General features: G+C 46.2%; 1 non-coding gene across 1 annotated transcript; it reads right to left on the bottom strand.

Moving 5' to 3' along the window:
• Positions 1 to 5,194: 5,194 nt before the first annotated feature.
• On the bottom strand, positions 5,195 to 5,279 carry TRNAP-UGG. The gene has a single exon. It is a non-coding gene; the product is annotated as a tRNA-Pro (tRNA).
• Positions 5,280 to 11,261: the final 5,982 nt, after the last annotated feature.

Here is an 11,261-nt window from a genome sequence, read left to right on the forward strand (position 1 = left end):
CTCTGGCGCCTGCCTGATTCCCACCTGGACCGCACCCCACAGTTTCATTAGTTCAGCAGAGGGGTGCCTGGGTGGCTCGGTCGGTGGAGCATCCAACTCTTGATTTCCGCTCAAATCGTGATCTCACAGTCGTGCGATCGAGCCCCCTATCAGGCTCTGCACTGACAGTGTGGAGACTGCTTGGGATTTTCTCTTCCTCTCTCTCTGCCAGTCCCCCACTCATACACACACACACACACACACACACTCTCTCTCTCTCTCTCTCTCTCTCTCTCTCAAAATAAATAAACATCAAAAAAAAAGTTCAGCACAGGCAGAAAGTTTGGGAGTTAATAAATGTAAATAACCTCAAGGATTGTCTCACATACCACAATTTTCCTGAACTTGGTATAGACTCAGAGAAGAGTCTGGAATTACTGACCTTTGCAAATGACATTGCCACACTGAAAGTTTTTTCAAACTAATTGGTAAAAATGTTGTTCAGAGTGACTTGCGTTAGACTGGATAGAATGTGTGATTTTTTAAAAAAATGTTTATTTATTTTTGAGAGAGAGAGACAGTGTGAGCAGGAGAGGAGCAGAGAGAGAGAGAGGGAGACACAGAACCCGAAGCAGGCTCCAGGCTCTGAGCCATCAGCACAGAGTCCAACGTGGGGCTCGAACTCACGAACCGTGAGATCATGACCTGAGCCGAAGTCGGACGCTCAACCGACTGAGCCACCGAGGCGCCCCTATAACGTGTGATTTTTTTAGGGGCGCCTGGGCGGCGCAGTCGGTTAAGCGTCCGACTTCAGCCAGGTCACGATCTCGTGGTCCGTGAGTTCGAGCCCCGCGTCGGGCTCTGGGCTGATGGCTCGGAGCCTGGAGCCTGTTTCGGATTCTGTGTCTCCCTCTCTCTCTGCCCCTCCCCCGTTCATGCTGTGTCTCTCTCTGTCCCAAAAGTAAATAAAAAACGTTGAAACAAAAATTTAAAAATAATGTGTGATTTTTTATTGAGGAACATTTTGAATAAGTCTAAAACATGTCTTTTTTAAATAACACTTTTCAGTTGGGAAAAAGTGCAAATTCACCCTTTAGTTTACATTTAGTTTGTTTAGACTAAACTAGGGCTTGGCAAACTATAGCTAGTTGACTAAATCTGGTTGATCACCTGATTTATACAGCCTCTGATCTGAGACTAAAATTGTTAATTGATTGAGAAAAAGCAAAAGAAGACCCTTTTGTGACATGTGAAAATGATGTGGGATTCTAATTTCCATAAATAAAGTTTTATTGGAACACACAATAGATAAAATGTAATTTAAGAAAATTTGACAATATTTATTAAAATTTAGGGGTGCCTGGCTGGGTCAGTTGCTGGAGCATGCACCTCTTGACCTCAGGGTGGTGAGTTCAAGCCCCACGTTGGGTACCGGGCTTACTTTTTTTTTTTTTTTTTTAATGTTTATCTATTTTTGAGAGAGAGAGTGACTGAGTGTGAGTGGGGAGGGGTAGAGGGAGACAGGGAGACACAGAATCTGAAGCAGGCTCCAGGCTCTGAGCTGTCAACACAGAGCCCGAGTCGGGCCTTGAACTCTCGGAACTGTGAGATCTTGACCTGAGCTGAAGTTGGACGCTCGACTGACTGAGCCACTCAGGCGCCCCTGTAAAGCTTACTTTAAAAAAAAAAAATTGATGCAGCAGGTTTCCCTTTTTCCTGCAAATGTTCTCACATGGATGTGCACATATTTATGCACAGGGACATCCTTGCAGCATTACTTGCGATGGTAAAATACAGAAACAACCTAAACGCTCATGAACCCAAATGCTCAGTCACACACATGGACACTGTGTGCACAGTGGAAAGCATGGTCATAGATCCATATGTATGGAATAATTCCCAGGTGTATTCGTTTCCTATTTAATGGTAGTAACGAAGGGCCACAAACTTAGTGCCTTAAAACAAACAACTTTCTTATATTACATAGATAGAGGTTGGAAGTCTAGTATCAGGTTCATTGAACCGGAGTCAAGGCGTTGGCACGGTTGATTCCTTCTGGAGTTTCCAGGGAAGAATCCTTTTTCTTTTCAGCTTCTAGGGCCACCCTTGTTCCTTGGCTCGTAGGTCCTTCCTTGATCTCAAATCTTTGACTTTCTGACCTGCACCTCCCATCACCTTCCATGATCTTTAAAGACTCTGCCTCCACCCTGCCCTCGGCCCACCAGGATAATCCACGCAATTCCGGAATGATCTCTTCTCAGGGGCCTTTATTCAATCATACGTACACAGTCCTGTTTGCCAAATAAGGCTTATAGGTTTTGGAAATTGGCATGTGGACATCTTTGGGAGGATATAATTTGGTCTTACAAACTAGAATATACTTTTAGGCAAGCATAGAGCAAGGTACATAACAGCGTGAATGGGACACTATCATTTGTGTTAAAAAAAAGGCGGGATAGGTATCTAATCTATACTCTTGAATTTATATAGACTATCTTTTTAAAAAAAAATTTTTTTTAAATTTATTTTTGACAGAGACAGAGTACAAGCATGAACTGGGGAGGGACAGAGAGAGAGAGAGGGAGACATAGAATCCGAAGCAGGCCCCAGGCTCCGAGCTGTCGGCACTGAGCCCGATGCAGGGCTTGAACTCATGAACCGTGAGATCATGACCTGGGTCAAAGTCGGATGCTTAACCGACTGAGCCACCCAGGCGCCCCTATATAGACTATCTTCGACAAGATACCTGGGAATCTGGGAACAGAGATTTTGGGGCTGGATGGAGGTCATGAGTGGGAAAATTTGCCTTTTGTTATTTTTTACATTGCACATAGAATTGGCTTCTATTCTATAGAAATCAAACCATGGTTCTGGTCTCTTTCTTATCAAACCTTCACATGACTTTCGATTGGCAGGTCCTTGTCTGGTTTTATCTTTTGGTCACTAGCCTGTGCTGTTAATAGGAGAGAAAGTAAAAGAGGGTTAGGAAAAAACAAGTTGAAGGACAATCACCAAACTGGTTTTCAGTGCCAAGAGTGTGGAACACTGACTCGCCTTTTACCTTTAAGACTCCATGGGAGAACCAGCTGAAACCGTGCCTCCCAGGGTTAAGGACGTTGAAACTAGAAGAAAGTTTAAAGCTTGTTTTGCAGAGAACTGTTTCTCCCCAGTCAGCTATTGTGTCTTTTTTCAGAGCCCTTAACGAATCCACTGTCTCTGCAGAAGCCCGGACTCAAGGTCAGCTGATAATGGTTCCAGCCTACGAACTAACGAGGAAGGCCTTGGATTCCTTACCAGAGATAAGGAGCCCAAGACCCCATCCAGTTTATATTGGCTCGCACAGCACGCCCATAGCTCCTGCTCCTCGTCCTAAAATAATCTCCTGACTCAGGGGCTGAATTTAGCCTCCTTCTGATGTTCGGTCTCCACCCAGAATGAACATGGGATGTATGTTACATATACGTTTGTTTAATGCACATGCTCTATCCGTCCCCGAGGCTAGCCACATTTCCCCACCCTTTTCATCACTGTGTTTGTCATCTCAACCCCTATGATCATAGAAGGCTTGTTCTCTCCCTCTGCCGGGAGGCGGATTTGAGGCTGGCCATGCAGGGTCCCGGTTTAGCTGCCTCTTCCTGGCTGCAAACCTGATGTCTTTGGCTTTGCTGTGGTGGGCAGACATACTCGGTTTTTGTTACACGACTACTTTCCTCCACACCTATCTTCTGTACAATCAGTGCTCTTGGGCCTTTAAGCCTCTTGAAAGTGGCTCTCGGCCAAGATTCATCAGAAAGCAAAGCAAACTATATCCTGAGCTCTGAGACAGCACTGTTTTTCGAAATTCTTTGAGGACACCCAGGCAAGAGATGTCTCCTGGTTTCCATTCCATTTTAAGGTCGATTTCTGGGGTGCCTGGGTGGCTCAGTCGGTTGAGCTTTCGACTTCGGCTCAGGTCACGATCTCACGGTCTGTGAGTTCGAGCCCCGTGTCGGGCTCTGCGCTGACAGCTCAGAGCCTGGAGCCTGTTTCCGATTCTGTGTCTCCCTCTCTCTCTGACCCTCCCCCGCTCATGCTCTGTCTCTCTCTGTCTCAAAAATAAATAAACATTAAGGTCGATTTCTCAGAGCATAACATCAGTTCAGAGCTACAAGGACTTCCAAATCATCGGGCTCAAACTTCTCCTTTCAGTAATGAGGAAACTGAGGTTGCTGTGGGTGAGATGAGCTCATGTTCAGTAACAAGTGCAGCCGACGAAGCCCAGGAAATACCTGCAGCGCGTGGACACAGGCCAGGCCTCGGGCAGGGCAGTGGGGGAGGGGGGTGGGCTGCAGAGATGAGAAGACACGGCCTGCCCTCAAGGAGCTCCCAGTTACAAACTGCTGTCGAGAAGGGTGGGCAAGGGGACCGGGTTCGAGAAGCCACGCTCCTGGGTAAATAAATGACCAGTCTCACGCAGTGCGCGGGGCCGTGAACGAACTGAGACAGATGTGTTACTGTTGGCCAGGAGCTGGCATCTCGGGACAAGGGAGACAGAACACAGTGGAAACACTCAGCATTTGCAGGGTCCATGTGTGGCTCTGTAGCTGTGGACCGTAAAGAGCAAAGACCCGGGGCGCCTGGGTGGCTCAGTCGGTTGAGCGTCCAACTTCGCTCGGGTCACGATCTCACGGTCCGGTCCGTGAGTTCGAGCCCCGCATCAGGCTCTGTGCTGACAGCTCAGAGCCTGGAGCCTGCTTCAGATTCTGTGTCTCCCTCTCTCTCTGGCCCTCCCCCCGTTCATGCTCTGTCTCTCTCTGTCTCAAAAATAAATGTTAAAAAAAAATTTAAAAAGAAGAAAAAAGAGCAAAGACCAAAGTGGGCAAGGAAGTTGAAAAACAGACGGGGCAAGATCATGAAAGATCTTGTACGTGTGTCGATTTTTTTTTTTTTTACCAGGATTAGAAGCATTGACAGACTTTCTGTAAAAAACCACATACTAGATGCTTTAGGTTTTGCAGGCAACATATATCTCTGTATGCACATATACCTTTTTTTTTTTGTTTTTGTACGGTCCTTAACTATGCAATAACCATTCTTTTTAAAATTTTTTGAATTCTTTAAATTTTTTTTTAACGTTTTCTTTTTGAGAAACAGAGAGACAGAGTGTGAGTGGGGGAGGGACAGAGAGGGAGACACAGATTCGAAGCAGGTTCCAGGCTCTGAATTGTCAGCACAGAGCCTGACGTGGGGCTCGAACCCACGAACCGCGAGATCATGACCTGAGCCCAAGTCAGAGGCTCAACCGACTGAGCCACCCAGGCGCCCTGCAAAAACCATTCTTAACTTGCAGGCTGGACTTAGCTCACAGGTCATAGTTTGCTGACCCGCATAGATGATGAGAAGCCATTGGAGACTTTTGTTTTACTTAAAAAAAATTTAGGTGTAGTTATCATGCAGTGTTATGTCAGTTTTAGGCGTACAATATAATGATTCAACAATTCTATACATTTTTCAGGGCTCGTCGTGATGAGTGTACTCTTAGTCCCCTTCACCTATCCCTCCACCCGCCTCCCCTCTGGTAACGCCCAGTTTGTTCTCTATTGTGGAGTCTGTTTCTTGGTTTGTCTCTTTTTTTTCTTTGTTCATTTGTTTTCTTCCTTAAATTCCACATATGAGTGAAATCATATGGGGTTTGTCTTTCTCTGACTGACTTATTTCATTTAACATTATACTCTAGACATGTCATGGCAAATGCCAAGGTTTCATTCTTTTTTGTGGCCGAATAATATTCCATCATGCACACGCACATGCACACACACACACACACACACACACCCCACTCCTTTATCCACTCGTGTATCAGTGGATATTTAGGTTGCTTCCATATCTTGGCTATTGTCAATAATGCTGCCATAAACATAAAGGTGCATGTATCTTCTCAAATTGGTGTTTTCATTTTCTTCAGGTAGCAGTGTGATTATGGGTTTATAGGGTGATTCTATTGTTAATATTTTGAGGAACTTCCATACTGTTTTCCACAGTGGCTCCACTAGCTTGCATTGCCATTTTTTTTAATGTTTATTTTTGAGAGAGATAGAGAGAGAGTGAGCAGGGGAGGGACAGAGAGAGAGAGGAAGACATAGAATCTGAAGCATTTCCAGGCTCTGAGCTGTCAGCATAGAGCCCTATGAGGGGCTTGAACTCACAAACTGCATGAGCATGACCTGAGCCGAAGTCGGACGCTCAACCGACTGAGCCACCCAGGTGCCCGGTCATTGGAGAATTTTTCTAAGTTTACTTATTTATTTTGAGAGAGAGAGACAGAGAGAGAGAGAGAGAGAGAGCAAGAGAGAGCGTGCGTGCACAAGTTGGAGAGGGGCAGAGAGAGAGGGAGCGAGAGAATCCCAAGGAGGCTCTGCACTGTCAGCGTGGAGCCTGCTATGGGGCTTGAACCCACAAACTGTGAGACTGAGACCTGAGCCGAAACCAAGAATCATATATATGCTCAACCAACTGAGCCACCCGGGCACCCCACGACTCGAGGCGTTTCAGCAGGAAATGACATCATCAGATTTGAACATTGGAAAGATTGCTCTGGTGGCAGAGGCTGGGGGTTGGAGGGAGACTTAGGTGGGAAGGGACATGTCAAAGAAGACCGCTAAGGAGACTAATCATAATGGTCCGGGGGGGGAATAATGAGGGCCAGAACAAGGGTGATGGTCGCGATGCTCCTTCTTGACAGCTGGGCCGAAGCCAGGCACACGGGAGTGAATGAACGTGGAGTTACCTTTCTCTCCCTCCTCCTACCAGCTCTTCTTGTCCACTGGGGGTGAGGGTGGCAAAGGGTGAAGGCTGCCATGTGGCCCCCTCTATCCAGGCACGGCTTCGCCCTGGGGAACACTGTAAGTCCTCTGAGCAGGACCCCCTTTTCCCGGCACCCCCCGGGGCGGGGGGGGGGGGGGAGTCCACGTCTCTTTCTTCCTGCTGGGACTCACCCTGGGGTACGCTGACCTTCCTTTCCTTTGGAGTCAAAGAGCCTCCCTTCCTCTTCAAAACAAGCATTGCCAGAGAAGCTCTTACTACAGGTGCCAGCACCACGTCTGGGGACTTTTTCCAACTTTATTCTAATTTCCCAGAGTGCCTGGCAGCTCGAGTGTTACGCTTTTCGCTCGTCTCTTTTGTTCACCACCCAGAGGAGCTTCCTGTTTCAGCTGTAAAAGGTAGGACAAGAGCAAAGGGGCCCTGAGTGGGGTTTAAGTCCCGACTTTTCCTTAGCTGGGTGCTGATTACATCGTCCTTCTTGTGGGAACAGGTGCCGCCTCCCAACAGACGACTTGTGTCCATGCTCTTTGCGTGTTTTCTGTCACTTAGATTTCTCATGCTATTTATTGCCCCGTTTCCCTTTTGTCCCAGGGCCCATCTCTTCCTCCCTTATCTGTGAGTCCCCGTCTCAGCTCTCGGGGGTTATCTTTCTCCCCCCAGGACATGGATACCTTTTGCAAGATTTCCCGTGCAGTTCCCAGGGTAGGCTTCCCGCCCTTTTTACCTTTCTTTCCTTCTCAAATGCTTTAGTGCAATTTCTCGAATTACGTCTCTAACGAGAGGAGGGCATGTTCTGATGAGCACGGGTTTTTAAATGCTTCCAATATAACTAACAACAGAATGAATATTCTACTTCCCCCCTGCCCCCCCCCCCCCCCGCCAGGTTTCACCGGAGAAACATTTGTTACTGAATTTGAGGAGACAAGGGTTTCCCTTCAGCTATACTTGAGGGGGTGCAGGACTCATGATAGCTCAGCCGGTCCTCGATTGTGTGTGTTTCTTCCCTAGTCAGGCAAGTTCCACATTGGAACATTCTGTTCTGTGGTCCTCATGGGTAGCAGCAGTGATGGGGATGGGGATGGTGATCATAGGAGTCTTAGCTAACATTTCTCCAGTGTTTCCTACATGCCGGATACTGTGCTCAGCTCTTCATTCGTGTACTTTATTTCGTCTTCACAGGGTCCTCTGATTTACAGACTTTTTAAAAAGTTTATTTATTTATTTGGAGAGAGAGAGCCAGAGAGAGAGAGAGAGAGAGAGAAAGAGAGACAGAATGTGAGCAGAGGAGGGGCAGAGAGAGAGAGAGAGGGAGACACAGAATCTGAAATAGGCTCCAGGCTCTTAGCTGTCAGCACAGAGCCCCCGCTCGGGGCTCAAACCCACGGACAGCAAGGTTGCGACCTGAGCCGAAGTCGTACGCTAAACCCACTGAGCCACCCAGGCGCCCCAAGAGTTGGACGCTTAATTGCTTAACTGACTGAGCCACCCAGACGCCCCTGGCTTATAGAACTTTTATCATGTCATTTTACAAATGAGGAAACAGATTTAGAGAGATGAATGAATTTACCCAAGGCTGGATGATGGCACCAGCATTCACCTGTACTGACCACACCATTTGTCACCAGTTTGGGTCGCCATATATACAGATGCATTCTCTTTAGGCTTCATCAAAGGATTTGTCAAGGCACAGGAATGTTAGTTACAACATTTGGGTTTGTTCCGTTTCAGCTCCCACCGCTCCCGAGGAGTGTAGTTCGGGGTTTCCACTGTTTCTGAGATTAAGCTTCCCTTTGGGTAAGAAAACACTGGAGCCCCCAAGGTGAGCCCTAAGTGCAACCAGCAACCAAGGCTGACACTTCATCAGAAGGCTTAGCGCCCAGGGCCCATGATACCTGTAGGGGTCCGCGGAAGTGCTGTCATTTCTTTTAAGATCAGAAGGAAAAAAAACTTCTGGGTCAAAAAAATGCTTTTTTAAATACGTAATACTAATATATTTGTCTTTATATCAGTGCAATCATAGACTGCAGATTTTCTTTCTTGATTGATTGATTGAAGAAGAAGCCCATGAAGGCAACATGCCAGGGCCCATGAAAGTCCCCATAGGGCCGTGCCAGCACAGGGAGGGCACTGGGCCTCTTCGCTGGCACTTTTGTTCTCAGCCATCTCCCCAGCATGGAAGGGAGAGAAGGCTCTGGAGTCAGACCCTCTGACTGGAGCCCTTCAATCAGGCCATTTGCTGATCTCCTCAGACCCTCCCCTTCCTCACTAGCGACGTAGAACTCCTGTCAGTGTGAGGACGGAGTACAACATGGCTGACCCGGAATAAGGGCTCAGGGGGTGTGAGCTCTCGTCTCCACCTGTCCTGCTTCCCCAGTCGCAGAGGTCGCCAGAAGCCGCGTCTGAAATTCAGAATCCATGGAAAAGTAGCATGTAAAAGGAAGAGGGACGAATAACCCAATGACAGGGTTACATGCACCCAAATAAAAAATGCATTTTATTTTCAGACAACATTGAACGCATGCCCATGAATTTTTGCCTATAACATTTTGAAGTCTATGTGCGGTTGTGGTTTAGGATTGAGTAAACGGGTCTAGAAGCAGACTGCCTGGCTTGGAACTTGGTTCAATCGCTTACCAGCTGTGGAATCTTGGGAAGTAAGTAGACCTTCTGGGTTTCAGTTTTCCCATCTGTGTAGCGGGAGTATTCACTGTAATTAACCCTATCAAAGTCGTTTTGCGGATTAAATGAGTTAAACAACAACGACTTCTAGAACAGAGCCCAGAATATACGGTGTGAGCTCATTAAATATTGGTTACATTGTTGCTCTTGACCAAGAGAATGAGCTTTTTGTGCTTAGCTTCTCACACTTTTCCCTCTGTATTTATCGATCATTCTTTGCTTTCTACCTCTGGTCATTTGCCCATCACATATGAGACACCACTCTCTCTCACAGTTTATTCTATTTTTAAAAATCTTTATTCGTATGATGTTTTTGCAATCCTTACCAAAATACCAACAGCAGTTTTCACAGAACCAGAACAAGTAACGCCAGAGTTTGGATGGAACCACAAAAGACCCTGGATAGGCAAGACAGTCTTGAAAAACAAGAGCAAAGTTGGAAGGAGCAAAACCCCAGATTTCAAGATATGCTAAAGTTGTAGTTGTGGTAATCGGGGTGCCTGGCTGGCTCGGTCAGTAGAGCACGTGACTCTTGATCTGCGGGTTGTAAATTTGAGCCCCACGTTGAGTGTAGAGATTACTTAAAAAATTTAAAAAAATGTAAAAAAAACCCCACCAAAGTTACAGTAATCAAAACTGTATGGTCCTGGCACAAAAATGAACACATAAATCAATGGACCAGGACAGAGAGCCCAGAAATAAACCCACAATTATATGGTTAATTAATCTTCAACAGAAGAGGAAAGACTATGCAAAGACAGTCTCTTCAACAAATGGTGTTGGGAAAACTGGACAGCAACATGCAGAAGAATGAAACTGGCCTTTCTTTTCTTTTTTTTTTTTAATTTTTAAAAAAAATTTTATTTATTTTTGAGACAGAGAGAGAGAGAGCATGAACAGGGGAGGGTCAGAGAAAGAGGGAGACACAGAATCCGAAACAGGCTCCAGGTTCTGAGCTGTCAGCACAGAGCCCGACGCGGGGCTCGAACCCACGGACCGCGAGATCATGACCTGAGCCGAAGTCGGACGCTCAACCGACTGAGCCACCCAGGCGCCCTGAAACTGGCCTTTCTTACACGATACACACACAAAAAATTCAAAATGGATGACAGACCTAACTGTGAGACCTGAAACCATCCAAATCCTAGGAGAGAACACAGGCAGCAACCTCCTTGACATCAGTTGTACCATTTTTTCTAGACATGCCTTTCCTGAGGCAAGGGAGACAAAAATAAACTACTAAGACTACACCAAAATAAAAAGCTTCTTTACAGCAAAGGAAATAACCAACGAACCAAAAGACAATGTATTGAGCGGGAGAAGGTATTTGCAAATGACATGTCTGATAAAGGGTTTCTATCTAAAATATATAAAGAGCTTACACAACTCAACACACACACACACACCACAATCTAATTAAAAAATGGGCAGAAGACATGAATAGATGTTTCTCCAAAGAAGGCATCCAGATGGCCAGCAGATACATCAAAAGATGCTCAACGTGACTCACCATCAGGGAAATATAAATCAAAACCACGATGAGTTATTACTTCACACCTGTCACAATGGCTACAATAAAAAATTCAGGAAACAACAAGCGTTAGCAAGGATTGAGAGAAAAAGGAACCCTTGTGCACTGTTGGTGGGAATGCAAACTGGTGCAGCCACGATGCCAAACGGTATGGAGTTTCCTCAGAAAATTAAAAATAAAACTACCCTATGATCCAGGAACCGCACTACTGAGAATTTACCCAAAGAATATGAAAAACGATAACTTGAAAGGATGTGTTTAATGCAGCATT

The sequence above is a fragment of the Prionailurus bengalensis genome, chromosome B4, assembly GCF_016509475.1.
Source record: "Prionailurus bengalensis isolate Pbe53 chromosome B4, Fcat_Pben_1.1_paternal_pri, whole genome shotgun sequence".
NCBI classification, from domain to species: Eukaryota; Metazoa; Chordata; class Mammalia; order Carnivora; family Felidae; genus Prionailurus; species Prionailurus bengalensis.